Source organism: Lycium barbarum, chromosome 4, assembly GCF_019175385.1.
Source record: "Lycium barbarum isolate Lr01 chromosome 4, ASM1917538v2, whole genome shotgun sequence".
NCBI lineage: Eukaryota > Viridiplantae > Streptophyta > Magnoliopsida > Solanales > Solanaceae > Lycium > Lycium barbarum.
Window position 1 is genome coordinate 107,238,720 of NC_083340.1, and position 25,497 is coordinate 107,264,216.

Here is a 25,497-nt window from a genome sequence, read left to right on the forward strand (position 1 = left end):
TGGTTGTTTTATGATGATATTTTGGGAACTGTTAGGTGGTTGTTATGAACTGTTTTGTGGATTGAAATATCGTGGGATCGGCTGTAGTTGTTGTTGTTGTTATACTATGGATATACGGAAATAAAGAAGTGTATACGAGCATTGGCATCCGAAGGTATAGTGGGTTGTTTTGGAAGTAATTTAAGGATGGATTTAATTTCAAGATCCTTTAATGAATCAAATGAAAATCAGTCTTTTCATGTTCCTTGAACTCTAATTCATGTTTTAAATGGTGGTTAATGTGTGTGAGGGGACAAACCCACATTAAACCTAGATTGTAATAAACTCTATTTATGTATAAGCTATTATGAATGTTTTCCTCTATGAGAGATGCTTAGTAATGCTAGTTAAGAGTTGGTAATGACATTCTCATTGGTGAATTAGGACATGGAAATCTTTGTAAAGAAGTTGTATGTTTTCAAAACATTGATTGGAATGATTTATCTTTACGATATGTCATAACGAACCTTAATGGAAAATGGTGATGTGACTGCTTTAAGATGAATTGTAATTCGGCTTTTAAGCTATGAACTCTGTTGATGTGTTTATTCCTAGCCATTCGGGAGGATGAGTGGTCACCGGGAATTTCATATTCCGGTGTGCTTATGCCTAGCCATTCGGGAGGATGAGTGGTCATCGGGAATTTCATATTCCGATGTGCTTACGCCTAGCCATTCGGGAGGATGAGTGGTCACCGAGGTTTATATTTCGGTGTGCTTACGCCTAGCCATTCGGGAGGATGAGTGGTCACCGAGGTTTATATTCCGGTGTGCTTACGCCTAGCCATTCGGGAGGATGAGTGGTCACCGAGGTTTATATTCCGGTGTGCTTACGCCTAGCCATTCGGGAGGATGAGTGGTCACCGAGGTTTATATTCCGGTGTGCTTACGCCTAGCCATTCAGGAGGATGAGTGGTCACCGGGGATTTCATATTCCAGTGTGTTTATGCCTAGCCATTCGGGAGGATGAGTGGTCATCGAGACTTTGTAATTCGGTGTGGTGCGTTGTGACAAGGGAACCCTACGGTCAACCCCTCGGTGTGATTGATTCTTGGGCTTGTGTCGGTGTGTGTAATATTCGTAATCTCTCATAGAACTGTTGTTGACAATCATGATCAATTTGAAAGGCATAATTAAAAGTTGTAACTTAACAAAAGACTTCATAATCGGTTTTGATAATTCTTATGGAGATACACATGTTGAATACTTGTTTCTATATTGATAAATGGCTTTGTAAACTGTTTAACAAATGATATTGAGAATCACAAAGTGGAATGACTGTTTTTATGCTATCTTTTCAGAACTGATTTCTTTATAATTTATTGTATTTTATTTTCATAATACTTGGTGTCCCCGAGGCACTCACTGAGTACGAAAGTACTCAGGCATACCATTGTTGTTTTTGATGGTATGTTAGGTATCGAAGAAGAGCAGGTTCGTGATACTTTCGACGCTTAAGAGGACTTGCTACTGTTGTGGATTCGGTGAGCCCACATCCTTGTTCGTGGGACACTTCCTGTTTCATTTATTATTCTAGATTTCCGGGCTGCGTCCCGAAGTTTGATGATTGTTATGTCTCTTAGAAACTCCATAGATAGTTGTCAGAATTGTGGGTAGATTGTCAAAAGTCTCGTACGACTTAATGGGTGTTTGCCACGTTGATGGCTATTACTTATAAAGACTCCCGCTGATTTAATTCATGTGTTCATGATGTGTTGCATTTAATTTATAAATTGTTGGAGGCGAATGTTGAACCTGGCGGGTTCAAGTATCATTATTGTGTTGTTTAGGTTCTTCCGATGTTGTTCGTGACGTCGGATGCCGGTCACGTCTAGGGTGGGTTTTGGGGCGTGACAAGTTTGGTATCAGAGCCTAGGTTTAAATACGTCCTAGGATTATTGTCGGTGTCTGTGGAGCTGTGTCTAGTGGAGTTTTCCTTGTGCAGCCTGATCACCTGCATGACCGAGAAACTCCTAGGACATTTATAGGTGTTTCTCATTCTTCTTTATTCTAGATTGTGCTATAGATCTTGAACTTCCATTAGGATCATTCTGACGTGTCCAATAATTCGTGCCCAGTAGAAATGGATTTAAGTCCTGCGAGGACTGGTAATCAGGGAAACAATGGTGCTTCTAAATCATCGCCCGGCAGACGGGCCGCCAGTGTCACTAACTGTACCACTGCTGGGGTTAAGAACAGTAATTCGTTAGTTGGGTTTGCCGAGCAAGAGAATTGGAAAGGAGAAGAGAGGATAGACGGGAAACAAAGTAAGAAGGCCCGATCTACGGGTGGTTTCACTGGTTCGTATGATGGAGGGCAACGAAAAGGAAATTATGCACCTGAAGAAAACACCATTAATGAAGATTGTGGAGCTTCATGCCCACCAAGTGTTTGATAAAATGCTTAGATAAGTAAAGCATGGGTATTGTTGCTAATATAGAGTCCCTATGACCTGTATTGCTATAGATTAAAGTTGAAGGAATTGGAAGACATTGTGATATGCTCAAAAGCACGAAGTTAAGGTATGTCTCTTTTGAACATACTCTTTTGATCGATTTTTATAAACTCTTTGATTTTGATTCGTATGTCTAAGATTTTAATGATGTTTTTATCCTTATCATTGATAGATTTGAAGAGTTAGAATAGAGAAAATGGCATTGAAAGTTCGGTTATAATTTTTGGATATCAAATTATTTGTGGGCTGTTTTGTGACGATATTTGGGGGCTGTTTTACATGATTTTCGTGGTTGTTTTGTGATGATATTTTGGGAACTGTTAGGTGGTTGTTATGAACTGTTTTGTGGATTGAAATATCGTGGGATCGGCTGTAGTTGTTGTTGTTGTTATACTATGGATATACGGAAATAAAAAAGTGTATACGAGCATTGGCATCCGAAGGTATAGTGGGCTGTTTTGGAAGTAATTTTAGGATGGATTTAATTTCAAGATCCTTTAATGAATCAAATGAAAAGCAGTCTTTTCATGTTCCTTGAACTCTAATTCATGTTTTAAATGGTGGTTAATGTGTGTGAGGGGACAAACCCACATTAAACCTAGATTGTAATAAACTCTATTTATGTATAAGATATTATGAATGTTTTCCTCTATGAGAGATGCTTAGTAATGCTAGTTAAGAGTTGGTAATGACATTCCCATTGGTGAATTAGGACATGGAAATCTTTGTAAAGAAGTTGTATGTTTTCAAAACATTGATTGGAATGATTTATCTTTACGATATGGCATAACGAACCTTAATGGCAAATGGTGATGTGACTGCTTTAAGATGAATTGTAATTCGGCTTTTAAGCTATGAACTCTGTTGATGTGTTTATTCCTAGCCATTCGGGAGGATGAGTGGTCACCGGGAATTTCATATTCCGGTGTGCTTATGCCTAGCCATTCGGGATGATGAGTGGTCATCGGGAATTTCATATTCCGATGTGCTTACGCCTAGCCATTCGGGAGGATGAGTGGTCACCGAGGTTTGTATTCCGGTGTGCTTACGCCTAGCCATTCGGGAGGATGAGTGGTCACCGAGGTTTATATTCCGGTGTGCTTACGCTTAGCCATTCGGGAGGATGAGTGGTCACCGAGGTTTATATTCCGGTGTGCTTACGCCTAGCCATTCGGGAGGATGAGTGGTCACCGAGGTTTATATTCCGGTGTGCTTACGCCTAGCCATTCAGGAGGATGAGTGGTCACCGGGGATTTCATATTCCGGTGTGTTTATGCCTAGCCATTCGGGAGGATGAGTGGTCACCGAGACTTTGTAATTCGGTGTGGTGCGTTGTGACAAAGGAACCCTATGGTCAACCCCTCGGTGTGATTGATTCTTGGGCTTGTGTCGGTGTGTGTAATATTCGTAATCTCTCATAGAACTGTTGTTGACAATCATGATCAATTTGAAAGGCATAATTAAAAGTTGTAACTTAACAAAAGACTTCATAATCGGTTTTGATAATTCTTATGGAGATACACATGTTGAATACTTGTTTCTATATTGATAAATGGCTTTGTAAACTGTTTAACAAATGATATTGAGAATCACAAAGTGGAATGACTGTTTTTATGCTATCTTTTCAGAACTGATTTCTTTATAATTTATTGTATTTTATTTTCATAATACTTGGTGTCCCCGAGGCACTCACTGAGTACGAAAGTACTCAGGCATACCATTGTTGTTTTTGATGGTATGTTAGGTATCGAAGAAGAGCAGGTTCGTGATACTTTCGATGCTTAAGAGGACTTGCTACTGTTGTGGATTCGGTGAGCCCACATCCTTGTTCGTGGGACACTTCCTGTTTCATTTATTATTCTAGATTTCTGGGCTGCGTCCCGAAGTTTGACGATTGTTATGTCTCTTAGAAGCTCCATAGATAGTTGTCAGAATTGTGGGTAGATTGTCAAAAGTCTCGTACGACTTAATGGGTGTTTGCCACGTTGATGGCTATTACTTATAAAGACTTCCGCTGATTTAATTCATGTGTTCATGATGTGTTGCATTTAATTTATAAATTGTTGGAGGCGAATGTTGAACCTGGCGGGTTCAAGTATCATTATTGTGTTGTTTAGGTTCTTTCGATGTTGTTCGTGACGTCGGATGCCGGTCACGTCTAGAGTGGGTTTTGGGGCGTGACACCCATCTTATGCTATTCCTTGTGTTGCTTATTAAGCTTCCATATTGATCATGCTTTACATACTCATTACATTCTTCGTACTGACGTCCTTTTGTTTGTGGATGCTGCGTCATGTCCGCAGGTGCCCAGGGAGACTGACTTGATTCGTAGCTACATTACTCAGGGACTACATAGTGGAGCTCCATTTCTTTCGGAGCTAAAGCTTTTGGTACTTATTCTTTTGTGTATATAATTATGGGCATAGCGGGGTCTTGTCCCGCCTATATGATATGATATACTCTCCTTAGAGGCTCGTAGACATGTGTATACAGTTAGACGTGTTTGGCCTTGTCAGCCTATATTTTGGGATGTCATTTTGTTAGCCTCGCCGACTTATGTACATTGATATGGGCATAGTTGCTAATGTTGATATAAAGGCACTGTTGTCCAATGGGACTAGTATGATTGATGAATAGAACTGTATGATTTATTATGTGGCTCACCTAGATGTGAATGTAAAGGTATGCTAAGGGGGTGCCGGGTGGGCTAGCACCGGGTGCCCGTAGCGGCCCTCCGATTAGGTTGTGACATTGATTCAGGAGAGGCTTCTCACGGCTCAAAGTAGGCAAAAGAGTTATGCGGATCGGCAAGCTCGTGATTTGGAGTTCATGGTTGGGGAGCGAGTTATGTTGAAGGTTTCACCCATGAAGGGTGAGTTGAGGTTAGGAAGAAGGACAAGTAGAGCCCGTGGTATATTTGCCCTTTTGAGATTGTTCAACGTATTGGTGAGGTGGCCTATGAGTTAGCTTTACCTCATAGTTTTTCAAGTGTTCATCCAATTTTTCATGTTTCGATACTGAAGAAGTACTGTTGACACCTAATTTTTTACCTCCCATAATTTAGTCTGATTACTCAAAGTCCTTGGATAATAGATAAAATGAGTCATGCCTCTTAAAAGGTTTAAATGATATTTATAAGAATTGTTTAGGCTAACATTTTACCCCTTTAAATTGATGAAAGTGATTTTTATGACATTGCAAATTATTTAGGAATTAACTGACATTTTATGACATTTATGAAATATTTTGTTAGGATTAATCAAAAACAAAATAATTTTAAAATGATTATTTATTTAATTGGTTAAATTTTCAAAAATCAGATTAACAAATATATTATTCCTTTAAATCCAAGGAATTGGAGTTTTAAAAGAATTGACCATTTTACCTCTCAATCCTTAATTTTGTACAAATTAATCACAATTAGGGTTGTTCACGGTTTTGGTTAAAACCAAAACCAAACCGAAAATTTAACCAAACCGAATAAAAAAATCGACATTTGGATTGGTTTGGTTTGATTTGGTTTTAAATTTTAAAAACCGATAATATTTGGTTTGGTTATGGTTATATTAAAAAATAACTAAATAAATAACCGAACCAAACCGATAAATTATATACATAAATTTTATAAGTATTTATATGTATAATATTAGTTTTTCATAAATAATTATAAATATTTTATACCTTTTAATCATTAATTTGATTTTTAGTCTACTTATTTCACATGATTATTTAAGGCCCGTGTTTTTAAGAATATGTCCAAGCCCATGTCTTTAAGTCTTTTAACTCTTTAAGTGTTAAGTGTAAACCTACTAACAGAAGCTCACGTTAGAGTCTAATGTCTTTAACTTAAATTTTTAGTCTTTCTTTGTCAGCCATTTGATTTTAGGTTGTTTCTTATTTTTTTTCCGAATTTATACCTTTATTTTTTTTTGTCTGAATGGGTCCTAAAATTCTAATATTTTTCATATGAAAAGGACAGAGGTTGTAGATTTGGAGGTTCCTATAGAAGATACTTCAGTAACATCATCATTTGCTGCAATTCAAGCACATGGTAATGCCCTAATACTTCTTCCGTGGGTAATCCTCCTAAAAGGCAGAAAAGAACAACTCTTTGTAGTCGAGACCCTAGCCCTGGGGATAATGATAGAAAAACATCTGAAGTTTGGGATCATTACACAAAGTGTTTTTAATAAAATGGGAGAGTTGAGGACAAAATGAAAGTATTGCCCCAAAGTTTGGGATCATTACACAAAGTTTTTTTATTTCATATATTTTCATTTTAATTTTAGGTAGTCTTTATGTTTAATTAATATGTATGTTTGTAACAACAACTAAAAGCTCCTATGCTCTACTTTATTTCCAGGTATGTGTATTAAGATGACAAAAATGGTGCAGCCACAACTTAGTTAGTGTTTAGCTCTATATGTAATAGTTTAGCAATTTTGGGTAACTTGAGTATGACACTATCACTAATAGTGAAAATATTTCTATGATGTATGTTCCACCTTAAACGATAAATAAAAGTTATCGTTTGAACAAAAAAAAAAAGACACGTCTTTTTCAACTTTTTAATGTTTTACTGATAAGTCTCATGGCTGCTAATCATAAACCGAAAAATTCAACCAAACCGAACCAAACCGACAATAACCAAACCGGTGGTTATTATTTTATTTGGTTTGGTTATGGTTTTAGACATTTAAAAACCGACTAAATTGGTTTGGTTATGGTTTTAATCAATAACCGACCCAAACCGAACCATGAACACCCCTAATCACAATTGTTTCTAGTATCTAATTTGGGTAACTAGTCAATTAGAGGGACATTATTACAAATTGATTTTAATTATTTAATTGTCTTAGTTATGGCCACAATTGACTTAATCAATTAATGGTTAAAGCAATTGAGGTCATTTTTACAAAATTAGCCTTTTAAGGGCCTTAATTGAAATGGCCAAGGTCATTTAGTCTAATTTAACTTTAATTTGACTAAGCTAAGTATGTCCGTAGTTGCAATAATCAATTAAGATTAAAATCAATGAAGGCCGTTTTGCAAATTAAGCCCATTTACACAATTAGCCGTATTTTAAATTAACTAATAGATCAATTGTGACCTAAATTGGTTATAATTAAAGTATTATGGTCAAAATCAATGTTTTAATTTTTACCCACCTTTTGTTTTACCCATTCTACCCTTTATGTACGTATATACGTGTAATATACATATGTAGTATACGTATAAAAGGCCCCATTTCATTCTTTTAAAATTGGACCGAGCCTAGTCCAAGACGGACCAGGACCCGGCCCAAAACAACAACAGCTTAGGGGGGGGGGGGGCAAACAATCTATGCTCCCTCATCTTTCATTTTTTCCCACCCCAAACACGCCTTAACCTCACCCCTATCTCCTCCATATTCTTTTCTGTGATAAACCTTATGCGCCACAGTAGATTTCTCTCTCTTCCATCGCCAAAAATGGCAACGATACAGAGGGATCAGGTTTCACGTGATCCTAGTACGCCTAAATCAAGTAGAACAATCAATGCTTTGTACGAACTCTTGGTGTATACATCAAACAAGGTAATTTCAATCTCATTTCCCTTTTTTCTTTCTGTGATTTCTCAGTCAAAGACGTAAGGGCATGGATCTGAACCAAGTGACCTCGATTTTCATTAGTCGAATCTCATTTGACTTGGATCGAGGTGAACTGGCCAAGTTCAAACCCTTCATCATTGTTTAGTGAAGATCTAAGCCGTTCGTTTCAAAGTAAAGCACAAATTTTAGGAAAAACTTACCAGTCCCACATCGATGGACTAGGGTGTTGATATCTTTTAGGGGTTCTATAGAACCCCATCCTTCGAGTTTTAAAAAGTTTGAAAATTGCATAGCTTGAATTTTGAGAAAACCACTCGAGATTAAAGCTTTCAGTAAAATTTTGTTTAGACTTGACTGTGAAGTTGGGTCTTTAGTTCAAAAATTGATTTATTTTTGCCTTTTCTTGTGCGGCTGAGTTCGAGAATTGGAAGCACAGAGGCTCCAAGTCCATTCTTCCTCCGCTTGCACATCAAAAAGGTGATTACTTACTATTTTATCGCTTTCATTTAATTTTTGTTTGTCTTAATGTTAATTTAGTTGTAATTAAGTGTTCTGTGTTTAGTTTAAGATGTTGATATAGTTATGTTTTACTTGTTTTCACATTATGCTTTACCCAAATGATCAATATTACCCAAATGATCAATATGGTAACATGTATCTTTTCCTGATAGTTTAGCCTGAGGTTTGTTTGGTTGTTTGTTGATCTTGAGGGATTAACCCAAGTTGTGATTTGTGGTTAGTTTGTTTTCACTTTAGTTAGACCTGTTAAAGATAGGGTCATATGCAATAGAGTAGATATGAGTTAAATGAAGAGATTTGTAGGCCTAACCTAAAGAAATGGAAAATGTAAGCTGGTTTTGAATTCTATTTATTTAAAAAATGATTTGAAATGATGTGGTAATTAATGTTTTGAGATTAGAGGATCATGACTATCACATAGTTTAAATTAGGACCAGTTTAACCACTCTGGATGTGAAGGTGCTCTTAAAACAAGATTCTTGTTAACTAAAATGTGGATTAACTAAACTGTTGAGGTTCTGAATGTGCAATAGCCTTGTCAAAACATGTTAACTTAAATATGTAGTCTTGATGAGACTCTTGTGGGCCTGTTCACTTCATGATCTTGTTTCTGTGATCAATTCATGTGTAAAGGATATGAAAGGGCCTAGGCAGTTTAAAATGAAGGGTGTGCTTTTATAATCCAAATTTGATTTCTGATTATACAAATGGACTTAAATGTTTGCCAATAATAAAGTAGAGTTGCAGAACCCCTTAACGACTTTAAGAGTGATTAAAAAAAAGCTATAGTAAGTTAGCACACATTATTTACATGTCATTGAGTATGTTGTGTTTCCATATGATTGAATACTTAGCCCTTAAAAAGGGAGGGGGGAGGGGAAAGAATAAAAGAGGAAGGGAAAACTTGATATGAATCTGTCCAGGTCATCTCATGAAAGCCTCCTGTATTATTTTATAAAATTGTGTTTAGATATTGAGGACCTGTTGATCATAGACAAGAACAAGGCTGATAGTGATGTCTGTCCTTTCTTTAGGGTTGAAATATGTTATTCTGGTTCTGTCCTGATCTGCCTAGAGGTTTAGTTGATTATTGTAATTAAACTTGTATAGATCATGTTATGTGAAGGACTGATATTCTGAATATGACCTTAGTATGAACTTGAGGGGGTAAAATGGGACTAAATGGGGATTGAAATGATCTGTCTCAGTGAAGACTCATGTGGATAAGTTATAAATGTGATTTGTCTTTTCTTTTGTGTTATTGAAATTGATACAAATGAAAGGGTTGAAAGGGTCATAGGGTATGGATACATAAATTGTAATTAAACTTGTATAGATCATGTTATGTGAAGGACTGATATTCTGAATATGACCTTAGTATGAACTTGAGGGGGTAAAATGGGACTAAATGGGGATTGAAATGATCTGTCTCAGTGAAGACTCATGTGGATAAGTTATAAATGTGATTTGTCTTTTCTTTTGTGTTATTGAAATTGATACAAATGAAAGGGTTGAAAGGGTCATAGGGTATGGATACATAAATTGTAAACCACTTGGCAGTGAGGCAGTCTTTTAAAGGCACTTTGAGAGAAGGGAGACGTAGGACCAAGTTTTACTTGGTTCAAACTGTCTTCTTCCAAATAAAAGGTTGCCACGGCATATCCCATATGCCTATGGGGTAAAATCTGTAGTATCCATACTCTATTTTCTTCCTTCCCTGTTCATTAGATCAAAGGGAGCCTAAAATGAACCTGTCTTGTCCTTGTTTACAATTCGTACTACTGTCCTTGTTCTGGTTGGCTTGTCTGTTACTAGTTATCTTCTCGCCTTTGATAAAAATGGGATCAAAAGAGTCTTAAAAGAATTGATCTAGAATCTGGAATATGCATCATGACATAAAGACTGGATATTTGCTTATGTTGTGTCTTGCTTCTTTGTTTATTTGTTCTCTGAAATCCGGCAAGATAAAAGAGTATAAAGGCTGTGCCTAAAACTTGAAGTGATACTGTAACAACATGGTTCATTTCTGTATAATGGTTCTTGAATTTTGTTTAGTGGGCCTACAAACCTGTGTACAGTCTTATCTTGAGTTTGTTGTGATTTGTTGTGAGTGCATCTCTTAAGGGATTGAGCCCTGCCCAGATTTGTGTAATGTATAAATACATGTTGGCCTTGGCTGTTTCATACTCCATCTTAGGACTTGCTTAAGTTTGATTTAATCTGCATAGGGTTGGTCCGATTCAGTACAAGTCTTGTGGAAGTTTAAGTCTAAAGTCAGCCTTAGATTAGGATTGATATCTTTCTTAAAAGTGAAAGATAATTAGGTGGTTAATAAAGTCGGACAAGTTTAAGAATTAGTTTAAGCTTAAGAGGAAATTCATAGGGATATACCTAAGTTTGATGTTGACTAGGTGCAGATATACATGTGATATATTAGCCAGTACATTATATGTACATAAGTATATAAGCCTTTAGGGAGTGTATATCAACGACCAAAGGGATAGAAAGCCCAATTAAGCTTCAATGTTTAGTTGCAATTCAGATTTAGCATGGAGCTAGGCCTAGCCCAATTCAACTTTATAAAGAAGTAGTATAGATTTGTCTAGCCCAAAGTAAGAATTTGAAGGGGCTTAGTTGTTTTCTTTTCTTCGGTGTCCAGTCTTGGGTTTCCAAAGCCCAACAACTTGATGTAGTGTGTGTTTTAGCTGTGTTATATACCTGTGTGTATGTATACATTTGATAAGATCAGTGGTGTTTTTTTCTAATCGGGGTCCTTTGTTTTTTCCTCTCCCTCCTCTACCACGTGGCCACTTGGACCAGGTCTGAAGCCAACCGGTTGGCCCAAGGCCCAATAGGAAATTCCTTCACATTTATCGAGTCCGGTGAACAAAAGGAATCTAATATTAAAGAAATGTGTACAAGGTCCAGCCATGGGTGAAAATGGCCAACTAGGGGCTTTGGTTGCGCCCCTAGCCTTCCCTCTTCTTTTTACTTTATTTAGTTTTTTACGTTTTTTTCTTTATTTGTGAAGTTTGTAGTGTTGTGTAAAAATTTGTAAAACTCATATATTATTGGAATCTTTTATGATTATGAACTAGTAATCTTAGGACAACGGTACTTATTTTGAAAATCCACAAGGAGTATGTTATACCATCGTGTGATTTTGAAAATCCATTTTTTCTTTCTATTTTAATTTGTTGTGAAGATCCTCGTTTATTCCTAATGACATTCTTTATGCTTAATCCCCCCCCCTTTTTTTTTTTTTTGGAAAATTACTTTTGAATGACGGAAACCAAATCATAACTTGATAAAAAAAACCTGGGCCGAGCCCAGTAGAAGGACATGACTGTTTTTGGGGCTCAGACCCATTTGGGGGAAAAACATTTTTGAAACTAAAAGAAAAGAGACCGAATCTCACAAAACACAAGTTTTTGGGATAAAGTCCAAAACTGGAAAACTTCTTTTGAAATCAAAGATATATTTTTAAAAGCCCAAAATCCGAAAAAATCAGTATGTGCACTCGTTTTATACAGTAAAAAATGGACCAGTTTATAAGTCAAAGGGGCGTTCAAATAATAATCCATTCGTAAATATAAAGGTTTTATATAAAAACGTTCTAACGTATTATACAAAATGACCCGAAGCGAAGTATGAGGATAAGGGCAAACAGAATGACACTTATTATTCATAAGATAAAACATTTTTTTATACCTATATGAAAAAGATATACTATCCTTATACATAAAAGGAAAATATTTGTATCCGGATATTATAAATCCGAATCTGAATACCCCATATATAAGGGGAATATATTCCACTCTTTTCAAAATCAAATGATATGCAATATATGAAAGTCTTTTTTTTTTAATGAGGGAATAAACACTAAATAAACAGTTTATGCAAATACTCATATATTGGAATTCAAAGGTCAACCGTATAGTACGGATCCTTAATACTAGGGTGCCTAATACCTTCCCTAGGGGATCATCAGAAGCCTTATCTAGAACTTTGGATTACGAAGGATTTTTCACGGTGTATGAATAAATCCTTCACCATTGATTTTTCTAATTTCCTAAAAATTAGGTAGCGACTCTTTTTCAAAACAAAGTCCGAAAGAGCACCAACACGTTTGAAGTACCTTTCCGAATGACAATCTCGCCCGCAAAATGTGAACTGTAACAAGTACCATTTGGACAATTCTCATGTGATTCAGTGAGAGCCGGTAGCTATTTAGGATAGACAGGTTCAAAAGTTGAGATCAAAAGAAATAGCCTCTGTTGAAGTGCAATGGAGGCATCGTCCAGTTGAGGATGCTACTTGGGAGACCTAGTTGGATATGCGGGCTAGATATCCCCAGCTTTTCGAGCGTTCAAGTACTTTCTCTTCTTTTACCCGCTTATTTGTTTTGAGCTTTTTGCCTTATTTTTTCCAAAATACCCTTCTAGTAGTTTCTTATTGATATTTATGACTTGCAGGAATGGGTGACACGGTCCCCCAAGCACTATGGCAGGTTTTGGATTGAATTTAGTGAAATTGGAAGATTTTAAGTTTAGGAAATGAAATGGTTTGACCAATGTCAACATCAAGGATAAATGCATCTTTTTAAAGTTTCGTCGATTCCATTAGGTCTGGAATGTGATTTATGACTTAGGCCTTATTTGTTTTCATTAAGATTAAGACGTTTGAATCTGAATGCACATCTGCTTCATTAAGATGTTGTCTCTAGGTCTGAACACTGAATGATTAAGTCTGTTTGTTTTTCAATATCTAAATATGTATAATATATTTATTTAAATATAATAAATATACAATTCAAATTAAAAAGTAACTAAATAGTAGAAAATAAATACAAACTTAATTAAAAAAATATTATTTGATGAAAAAAAATGAAACATTTATGTTCACTAGTAATGAAGGAGATGTTTTGTAGTCGTGGTGGGTGGTGAGTGGGGGTGGAGGGGTGACTGGGTGGTAGGTGGTTGGGGTGAGGGGTGGGAGATAGTGGAGGTGGGGTTGGTGGTGGGAGATGGGGGTAGTGCGGAGTGGGGGTGGGTGGTATGTGGTAGGGGTTGGTGGGTAGTGGGGGTAGGGTTGATGGTGGGAAGTGGGGGTGGGTGGTGGGGCGTAGGGGCTGGTGGTGGGGAGTGGGGGTGAGTGTGGGGTGGGATTGGGGTGGGTGGTGGGGAGTGGGGGGTTAGAGTGGAGGGTAGATGGGTGGTGAGATGGGGTTGGAGTGGAGAGTGGGTGGGGGTGGGGTTAAGGTGAAGGGTTGGGGTTGGGGTGGGGTTGAGGTGGAGGGTTGAGGTTGGGGTTGGAGCTGGTGATAAAAAAGTTCCATACAAAAATACCTCTTAATGATATTAAGACTTGGTTCAAGATCTTCATGATTAAGACTTATTCAGACCCAATAAGTGCTTAGATCTTAATGCAAACAAATGCACTTAATGGCTTAAGGTCTGAACCATTCAGATTCAGACCTCCAATAAGTGCAAGCAAATGAGGCCTTAGTCAGACTGTTGGTTTGGGTCTCGATGTGGTCGGGTGTGATTTGGGTCGTTGGTCGAGAAACTAGCTAATTTGAGGATTTCGAGTTGATCTCGATCAACATCAGGTCAAGATAACCTCTTTTGGGTGTGTTTCGAGAGTGCGAGCAGGTTCATAATGTGTTCTATGACTGAAATGAATATTTGGTTTGTGTTCGGGATTAATTTTTGGAGAAATCATAATGTGTTCTATGACTGAAATGAATTTTCGAATGAGTTTCGGATTGAGATTTGGAGAAATCATAAAATCTGGTTTCATTTGTTGTTAGTTTCCTTCGTCGTGATCGCTATGGAGGGACCGCGATAACGTAGGCGTGAGAAGCGCAGGGTCACGATTGGGGCCAGATGGCTCGCGATTGCATTGAGGGAAATTTCGGTCGGGTCCGGGTAGTGCATCACTATCGCGATGGTGGGCCTCGCGATAGAGGATTTTTGACGTGGAAAAAAATTAAATTCCAACTTCGTACTTCATTCTTTCTAAATCAATTTTGGGAGCTCGGGATTTGGTGATTTCAAGGGCATTCTTCAAGATTCGACTTGGGATTATGATCTTAACCTTAAACTAAGTATTTGCCCATGATTCCATCCACTAATTAGTGATTTCCTCTGTGCCTTGAACTTAGAAATAAGGGTTTTTCCATGGAAATGGGTTCAATATAAAATGATCAAATTGGAGGCCCAATTGTGATTAGATTTTAATGATTTTCAGAATTCTTACTATTTAGACTATGTTTATGTTGAATGTATGTCAAAATTACAGTTTTGACCTTACAGTGTCGGGATTAATTTTTGGTTGACTTTTTGGACCCGAAATAGTAGTATAGCAATATGGTTGAATAGATTTTCACAACCCAAACCGATGAGTCATGACGGGTGCCTGACCCTTACTGACCAGACACCCTTATACCTATACCTGGATTTCACTGAACAACAGGGTGGCTCATATATGGCTTATAACTGAACTATAACAGCTCCTGTAAAAACAACACCATGCACTCGACATCAAGAACTCACGACCACCAGTACATACATACTGAAAATAACAGTGCAAGCCGACTAGGCTGCTACATATACTGTATAACAAAATAAGAGCCAACAAGGCTACATAACATCCTAACTATGTACAACTATCTACAGACCTCTAATGGAATACAAAGCTGTAGAAAGGACAGGACAGGGCCCCGTCATACCCATATATACATATCAAAAATGGCATACCAAAAATAGACTGCAGCTCCGAACCATGTGGATCGCACTGACTACCGCTGGGTGGAAGTCCTACTGAGCTGGACCGCCTGTCTGTCTACCTAAACCTGCGGGCATGAATGCAGCCCCCCAAGTAAAGGGGAGTCAGTACGAATAATGTACCGAGTATGTAAGGCCTAAGAGCAACATATACATAAGAACCATGAAAGAACGCTGAAACATGGAAGCTAATCCAAGGATCTGAATACATCGGTGTGACTGAACATCTGGAAGTACCTGTATAACTCTGTATAACTGAAAGTGCCTCTGAGGGCGTATGATATGCATGTTTTCCTTTAAAAATACATATATCATATATAACTATTAGCGATGTGGAACGTACAACCTGATCTATAATGTTAGTGTTGTGGAACATACAACCCGATCCATATTGTCAGTGCTTTGGAACGTACAGCCCGATCCATAATGTCAGTGCTGTGGAACGTACAGCCTGATCCATAATGTCAGTGATGTGGAACGTACAACCCGATCTATAATATCAGTGCTGTGGAACGTACAACCGCTCCATTCATCTCATCCTGCGTCCAGGATAATCTCATACCGTACCCACTGCAGTGGTGTGCACATCTACGTGTCTTCCTAGCCGACTATAGTGCGGCGCAGTGTAAGAAAATAGTTGTATATATATATATATATATATATATATATGTGCATAAAAGACTCATAAAAGGATGCTCTGAACTCCTTAGGGTAACATAAAATATCCCAGTAGCATAAGAAGCTAGTCGGTCAATATAATAGATCTCTGGAAGCTATAGATGTGAAACATATGAAATCAAGGATACAATGAATCCTATACCATCTAAGAAAAGAATCTTTGGAACTCGCTCGTTTACTTATTTCGTTCGAATCATAAGGATCATGCCAAAATGAAAGAAAGAGATAGCCTTAACATATATTATCTACTCCTCAAGCTAAATATTCTTATGTCCCGAGCTTGACAAATGTACACACAAGACCAAGTATGCTAACTATTAGACTAGAACATGCTTGTATTCCAACCTTTAAACTAGTTCATAACTTAACGGAAAATCGGGCAGCATTTCCTCTGTAAACTCAACAAGCCCTCAAATTCCAATTCAACCCAAACATCAACTACAATACTAGAAACAACAATATCAATACTTTAATATCAAAATATAATCAAATCCATTCCAAAATGTCTCCCAAAACCAACCCCTAACCCCACCTTTAACCTCACTCAACCTACCGCTTCATAACTATATTTTCTTCACTTTAAAACATTGAAACTCTTGGTAATCAATCCAATAACAAAGGTAAGAATAATATACATACCTTGAAGGGACTAGAACTCCAAAAAAATCAAACTTCACATCCAACCCCTAAGCTCAACAACTTCAATAAAACCTCAGGAACAACTTTCCCTTCACTAGATCGGGTTCACGGGGCTCGGATCTTGCTAAAACTTCACTAATATGTTGGGAAATGTTGGGAGGAATATCTTAGGGTTTTCATCTGATTTGGGGAGCATAAAATGAAGAGGGAAACGTGAGGTTGCTATATATATAAGTGGAACAAAAGTTCCAGCGCCTCCGGGTCGACGAGCAGGGTCAACAGCCGTCGACGTGCACCGTCCTTCTGCCACCTGAGATTCAGGGGCCTCAGCATGTTAACGGCGTGAAAGGACACCACGTCGACATGTCGACGGGCCATCCCTTTGCATCGTCAAAGTGCAATGGTCCCTGTTTCCCTGAGTTGCTCCGATTCGTTTTGATTCGATTCGTTTAACTTCTAATCCTATCGTTGTAAGGAACATATTTGTGCTTCGGTATTCGTGAGGTAAGGAACTTAATATCTCATAAACCCGGGTGCGAATCTTCGTACTAAGGGTATACACAACTAGGAAGCCATAGACTTTCTTACAACGAAAACGAGGGGCGTAACATTCTCCCCCCCCCTTAGAAACATTCGTCCTCGAATGTTCAGAGTTGTAAAAATTTCGGTAGAGTCTCCCCTATAGCTATACCTATCCAACCTGTACACAACAACCTAAAACAATGCCACACAGGGGAAGACGCTAAAATATACCACATTATGGCCTCACACGACCAATCACAGGGCTACACAAAATAATAATAACCATGGCCTCACACGACTAGAATGAAATAGCTATACGCATATCACATACCTAAAGTCTGAACCTCCTCGGAAGATGAGAATAAATGTGGATATCTGGTCTTCATATCATTTTCTGCTTCCCATGTCATCTCTTCAACATTATTATTCCTCCAAAGTACTTTAACAGAAGTCACATCCTTAGTTCGCAATCGACGAACTTTCTTATCTAATATAGCCACAGGTATTTCCTCGTATGATAATTTCTTGGTCACCTGGACATCATCAATTGGTACGAATCTCAAGGGTTCTCCTATGCACTTACGGAGCATGGACACATGGAATACTGGGTGTACAGACTCCAGCTCAGAAGGTAGCCCTAACTCATATGCTACCTTACCTGCTGTACTATTACATCCCGTGTTTTCATGCATTGGAAAGCCTGCAAGTTAAAAGTCATAAGTTGGGGAAAACAAGGTTACCCCAAGCTTATACGTGGTCAGGATGATATCCCGAAATTATTTAAGACTGGAAAGTGGAACGAGGTGATTGGAAATAACATTTTGTGTGTACCAAAAGGGTCTATGGACTAGTGCTATGTCACATAATCATGACAATGAGTATATGAAGTGTATTAAAAATGATTACTATTCAAGTGAATTGAGGTCAAGAAATTAATTATGAGGGTCGCTCATTATATTAGGATGGTAGATATTTATTAAAAATGAGATTAAGTCCCATTTTGGGGGTGGCTTAATATCAGCCACGTGCAACTTTTTTAGTCACAAGTTATGAGCTAAGAATAGAAGGGGACAAACTCACTTAGTGGATGAATGAGGTGGAGGCACATCTTGTCACTATATAGAATAAAGAATACAATTCATTTTGCTTTCCTTAGTTAAAAGGCAACAAAAACGTAGCAGCTAGGTAGAATTGCTTCTAGCTTCATTTTTATTATTAGCCAAGGAGGTAGCTTTGAGAAAAAAGAAAACTTGATCTCTTGCTTGATATTTCAGCAGCACAATCACGTTTGGGGCTTTGACAATAAGGAAAAATCAAGCACAAGCTCGGTCTATTTTGAGAAGCAAGAACGCAACAATATATTGTTGCTCCATATTTATTGTGCAACGTGAGGGGATTGAGGAAATAAATATACGTTTATGTGGTCCAAATGGAATGAAAATAAAAGTGTTTTTTTTTTTACATCTATGTTGCGGATTAATCATATTGTGCAAGAATTTCAAGAATCATCAAAGGATTCTAAGCACTTCGGAGAATTATTCAAAGTGAATAAGGTGGAAGAAGAGTAGTTCTTTGCATATAAGGTAATAAATCCTCTCTCTAGATGTATTTGATTTATTCAAGTCGTATCTACATTGCTAGATGAATGAAATACGAAAATTATATCGGAAATCGGATAAATTGGTGTTGTAGTTCGGTGGACTGTTTTGGGAGGTTGTTCTTATGAAATTATATGGCTGGAAATTAATTGAATGACCTGGAGGTGTTGTTGTTGTTGTTGTTAATATTTTTGAGAAATTTCGGAATGAAGATGGGGTTTAAAACTATTGTTTAATTGACTCATCGCATTATTGTTTGAATTATTGAAACTACTTTTATATTGTTGAGGGGCTGGATCGATGGGTTTATTTTTTATGTTGTTAATATGGTTGTTGGTATTGTTGTTGATAATTTGGCCGAGTTGAATTCTCAAGATTTGTTGATTTTATAAAGGAAATTCTGTCCGAATTTCTATAAATGACGTGCTAGCTTAGGGTTGGATTCCTAAGTACCTATAGCTAATGTTTGGTATCTACTGACGTTGTTGTATATCTTGGGAAGCCCGAGACTTAGGTTTGGATTAGCTTAAGAAGCAGACAAGGTATGTTAAGGCTATCCCTTTCTTTCATTTTGGCATGATCCTTATCATATGAACGAACACAGTGAGCAAGCGAGTTCCAAAGACTCTATTTTTAGATAGTGTAGAGATATTTGTATACTTGACCTCCTATGTTTTATGTGCATAACTCCCAGAGATTTATCATACTAGCTTCTTATGTCACCAGAGGAGTTCAGAGTATCCTTTTCCGAGTCTTACATGCATTTATATACACTATTATATTATATATGGATCGGGCCGTACGTTCCTCGGCACTATTATATTATATATGGATCGGGCCGTACGTTCCTCGACACTATTATATTATATATGGATCGAGCCGTACGTTCCTCGATCCTATTATATTACATATGAATCGGGCCGTATGTTCCTCGGCACTATTATATTATATATGGATCTGGTCGTACGTTCCTCGACACTATTATATTATATATGGATTGGGCTATACGTTCCACAGCACTATCAGTTATATTTACATCTCACCGAGTCCCTTACTAAAGGGCCGGGTACGGTATATATTTACATTTCACCGAGTCCCTTACTAAAGGGCTGGGTATGCTATATATTTACATTTCTAGTCATTGCCTTTGGGGCTACTTACATTGTTATTCTCTGCCTTCAGGGCTATTCATATTACAGGTTGTTTCTCGTACTTTCATTATGACTTATATCTCATTCTTTATGATTACTGCTGCCTTACATACTCGGTACATTGTTCGTACTGACGCCCCTTTGCTTGGGGGCGCTGTGTTCATGCCACGCAGACCCATATTATTTTGCAGGAAAGATTATACAGGAGACAGACTGTAGGGTATTCCCAGGCTATCAGCTGGATTGGTAAACTCCATTTCATTCGGAGTATGGCCGAGTCAGAGTATTTCTTTATGATTTGAGTTAGATGCATTATGGGTATGTTGGGGCCCTGTCCCAAATTATGTTTTGATATCATGTTCTACATTAGAGACTTTTGCAGACAGAGTTATGTACACAGTATGTCAGTCTTGTAAGTGGCTATGTAAGCCAATGTATCATTATGCATTACTTTACAGATTTCATATGATTACAGATTTTACTTGATTTGAGAAAGACGAAAAGAATATTTTTGAAAAGATTTCATTATGCATTTCATTCCATGATTTAAGAGTCCAGTGAGATTATGAGTATAGCGAGAAACATCGAGTTCGCTCGGCCCTAAGTAAGGTTCGGGTGCCCATCATGCCCTATCGGGATTGGGGTGTGACATGTACGAATGATTCTATATAGCTTAATGTATCGAGGGCTTAACTTACCCTTCTTGCCAAATCTCATCACTCCCTTCATAGGCGAGATCTTCAGTGTCACGACCCAAACTGATGAGTCATGACGAGTGTCTGACCTCTAGCGACCAAACACCCTTAAACACATATCTGAACCATACTGAACATCAAGGGCCCATAAATGGCATAAACTGATCTCATACTGCCTCATGGAAGGATAACGTTATAAACTCCGTACAAACACATATATACTGAAAAACAGTCCAAGCCAGCTAGGTCGCTACATGTACTGTACACAAAAGAATGGGAGCCGACAAGGCTACATCATCTGACTAATACATACAACTGTTTACAGATCTCTACTGGAATGAAAGCTGTAAAAAGGACGGGACAGGGCCCTGTCATACCCATATCTATATACATCTCAAAAGGGCTAGCATACCAAAATAGACTGCAACTCTGGATCAATGGAGCGCACTGATCACTGCTGGATAGAAGTCCTACTAAGCTGGACCACCTGTCGGTCTACTTGAACCTGCGGGCATGAACGCAGCCCCCCGAGCAATGGGGAGTCAGTACGGATAATGTACTGAGTATGAAAGGCGTAAAAGCAATCATGTATATATATAACAATCATGAATAAAATATGAACTCATAAGCTGAAATAACTGTATGCATGTACTTGTATGAACTAGTATCTGTATGTATCTGCATAAATTTGTACAACTGACAATGCCTCTGTTAGCACATAATATGCATGCTCTCAATGGTAATCATGCTCATACACATAAATGTAGGTCATAGTGCTGAGGAACGTTCAGCCCGATCCATATCCCATATTATAGTAATGCCGAGGAACGTACAACCCGATCCATATATCATATAATAATAATGTCAAGGAATGTACGGCCCGATCCATATATCATATAATAATAATAATACCGAGGAACGTACGGTCCGATCCATATATCATCATCAAGGTGCACCAGCTGATCATGTGGTAATGCGTATGTAATGCCTATCCATTTTCCATACCTTATACACATATAATACTTGCGTATATAACGCTTTCTGGTCACGGGTCAATATACATACATATATATATATATATATATATATATATATATGAATGAATGTAATACATGAATAACTGTATACATAAAAACATGAACATCAAAGACTGAAGTACTCCTGATGCTTCTAAGAGTAGAGTAATATGGAAGCTCGCTTACTCGTTTGTCGGTTCATATCGTAAGATCATGCCAAAAGAAGAAAATGGTAGCCTTAATATACCTTGAAGTATACCCAATCGTCCAACTTCTATCTCTCGAACTTGTAAGTCTACAATTAAGATAACATAGGTCTTAATTAGACTACTTACCTCGCTTACTAATCATCTTTAGATACGAATAGAGCTTGACAATTCATGGGCAACATTTCCCTTATAAGCTTAACAACCCTTCAACTTCCCATTCAATCCAACATCAACCACAACAACAATGACAAGATCTATATATCAAAATATGCTTAAATTCATTCTCAATCATCTCTTAAAAATAGCCCCCAGATCACTATCTTACCCTTCATCAACTTACCACTTCCACAAATACCCCCTCTTTACTTAAAATCACTAAAACTCTTGGTAATCAACTTAAATATAAGGGTAGAGATCATTTACATACCTTGAGGGGTCTAATATTCCATGGATCAACTGCAACCCCTTAAGCTTCACAACTTGAAGAAACCTTAGAAACAACCTTCTTCTTGACAAGCACGGGTCCATGGGGCTCGGATCTTACCAAATCTCCATTAATAATGATGGAAAATATTGGGAGAGAAAATATTAGGATTTCTTTGATTTGGAATGGAGGAAAATAAGAATTAAGGTCGTGAACCACATATTTATACTTGGAAATTAAAAAGCTCCAGCGGTGCGGTTCGACAGATGAGTCAACGACCCGCCGACGTGTCGACGGTCCGTCGACTTGACCGTCAACCTACGCCTGCAGATTTCCAGCTGCGGAACCCTGTTGAGGCCATACAACGATATCCCATCGAGGATGACTGGTGTCTGCAGATTTTCTCAGTTCAGTTTAGGTCATGTCAATTCGATTCGTTTAACTTCTAACCCTATAAATCACCAGGATACCTACTGGTACCTTTGTACACGGGGTAAGACACTTTCTATCTCCAAAACTCGGACACGAGCCTCAATTCCAACGGCATACCCGACTATGAAATCATAGGTTCTTGTCACACCCCAATTCCACTAGGGTGTGATGGGCACCCGACCCCATATCCGGAGCCGAGCGAACCCACAGATTCTTATTACACACATAATTTCTTCAGACGCTGAAAATCAGATAAAAGTAAAATACATATTAAGCTTTCGAAATCCATCTTTTATCGTTCTCAATTTTAGGCAAAGTTCGTAATTATATAAAATTTACTACATAACACAGAATGACATATCGGCTGATGGAGCCGCTTACAGACTGATAACCAATACCCACGACTCTGTCTGCAAAGTCTCTAGCATAAATCTAGAATTCATAACATACATATACAAACTCTGACTCGGCAACACTTCGGGAGCAAATGGAGCTTGCCAACTCCGCTGGAATATCTTCTGTAATAACTTCAACTCATCTGGGTGTACCTGCGCGGCATGAAACGCAGCCCCCGAAGAAGAGGGGTCAGTACGAAAAATGTAAAGCATGGAATACAGAAAACTAAACCATAATCGAAACAGACAGTACAAACAGTAAGTACACTATCCAAAGTACCAACATTTATTTTTCGAACGCAGATCATATGTCAGAAAAAAAAGGGGTACCGATCGAGAGTACTAGAAGGTTTGTTTTCCACACGCAGAGCATATATGCCGAAGTCATATGTCAGAAGAAGTACGGATCCAAAATGTCAGAATGTTGATTTTCCAGACACAGATCATGTATATCAATATCATAGGTCAGAAAAAGTACAGAGGGTACAGAATGCCAGAGAACGTACTTTCCAGACACAAATCGTATATCGTATGTGTGCGTATAACAGATCCCGGCCCTTCCGTGAGGAACGCGGTGGACAGAAATATCAATGCATGTCAGAACATATGCCATATCCGGCCCCATTATAGGACACGGTGAACAGAACGTGGTCGCCACCCCGTCACTGGCGCCACAACACAGCATACTCCAGAGTAGGGAATAGCTCCGTAACATATCATATCGTATCATAATGTGCACATATCAAACATATCAGATGGCCATATCATATCATATCATATCATATCATCATATATCAGAATGTGTGTACATGGCACAACATACTCCACAACCCATGTACACGTATACCTGTCCCCTCACATCGAGGCACGGCGAACAATGCAGTGGAATATGCGTGATAACATATCCTGGCCCGAGCTCAGTGAAGGAAGCATTGAGGCATCCACGAGTGGAGTAGTGAGAAACTTATGCATCATAAAATATTTACAAAGACTCGACAGAATAATCCGAATGACAGGTCATTTAAGAAAGAAATCAGATGATAGTCATAGCACGTACCTTTCGGATGTCGCGGGGGATTATATCAAATTAAAGCTTTTGGGATTGTTTGAACATATCAAAATATAAAGATTTACAGAATCTCGATAGCATAACTCAGACGAAAAATCATATAAAAGAGATTGAACGGTAGTCATAGCGTATGCCTTTCGGATATCACAATAGCATATGTCAAAATAAGCTTTCGGAAATCATTTTCATGTTTCAAAATATATTATGGGACTTAACAAAATGATTCAAACGAATGTCATATGGTAGTTAGAAGAGTAACCAAGAGTTTTCCTTTGAATTTTATTCCAAAATAAGTCAAACGGAACAAATCAAAAAAATCCGGGAAAGTGGGCCCACCTTGGGTCAAATGAGGTGGCGCACATAATTTACGTATGTTACACTTCATAACGTTACCCGTGAGAGTTCTAAGGTAGTCGGGTCCTATTTGTGAAAGTTCTAGACATTTAGGCACCTTTTCTAACTATTCATAACATATTCAATTCAATTCTACTGAATGAAAAGGGGCAAATTCGAACGTAGATTCCGAAGAGTAGAGTCGTCCCCGAGGCTCGTATCAAAGCCTATCATACCTAGGACATGCCAAGAGAAGGAAAGGTAAAGCTTTACATACCTTATTCGCTCCTTACGCCTCTCCAAATTCAAATCCCGTTTCGTCCAAAATCTACATTTGGTCACATTTACCAAATATAAATCATAAGGTTTAAAAGTTCAATCTTAACCAATACTTGTCTACAAAAATTTGGGCAGCATCTCCCCTATACATATAGCATCCCCGAGAATTCAACTCGGCCAAAAATACCACAACAAATCCGAGAATGTAACTCGGCCAAATTATCAATAACGATACCAACAATCATATCTTCCAACTTCACAATTATTTCGAAATACATCCTAACTTTAGCAACTCTTGTCACACAATTCAACAACATTTTTCTTATATTCAATTCAATCCCGACAACCCAACTTACAATCTTCCAAACATATTTCTTGCTTCCAAATTCATGAGTTATATCCACAATCCACACATTACAAATTCACTCATACAATTATAAGGAATCATACTAATATCCATTAACTTATTCAATAATCCACAAACGATTTTCACTCCGTTTCAGGCCACTAAATCCTCATTTTACATCATAGAATCTACTATAACAATAATTAAAATACTAAGTGAAATTAGTTCATCACTTCTACACAATACACTACACAGGCTCATTCCATAATTCAACAACATCAACACAACAAACTATAACTCTATTCTTGCAATTATTCCTTA

General features: G+C 37.9%; 2 long non-coding RNA genes across 2 annotated transcripts; both read left to right on the plus strand.

The window, feature by feature from the left end:
- The first annotated feature begins 7,844 nt into the window (after positions 1 to 7,844).
- LOC132636191 (uncharacterized) lies at positions 7,845 to 13,290 on the plus strand. Its single transcript, XR_009581077.1, has 3 exons — positions 7,845 to 8,560; positions 11,423 to 12,975; positions 13,078 to 13,290. It is a non-coding gene; the product is annotated as an uncharacterized LOC132636191 (long non-coding RNA).
- Positions 13,291 to 16,015: 2,725 nt separating this feature from the next.
- On the plus strand, positions 16,016 to 20,394 carry LOC132636192 (uncharacterized). Its single transcript, XR_009581078.1, has 2 exons — positions 16,016 to 18,812; positions 20,152 to 20,394. It is a non-coding gene; the product is annotated as an uncharacterized LOC132636192 (long non-coding RNA).
- Positions 20,395 to 25,497: the final 5,103 nt, after the last annotated feature.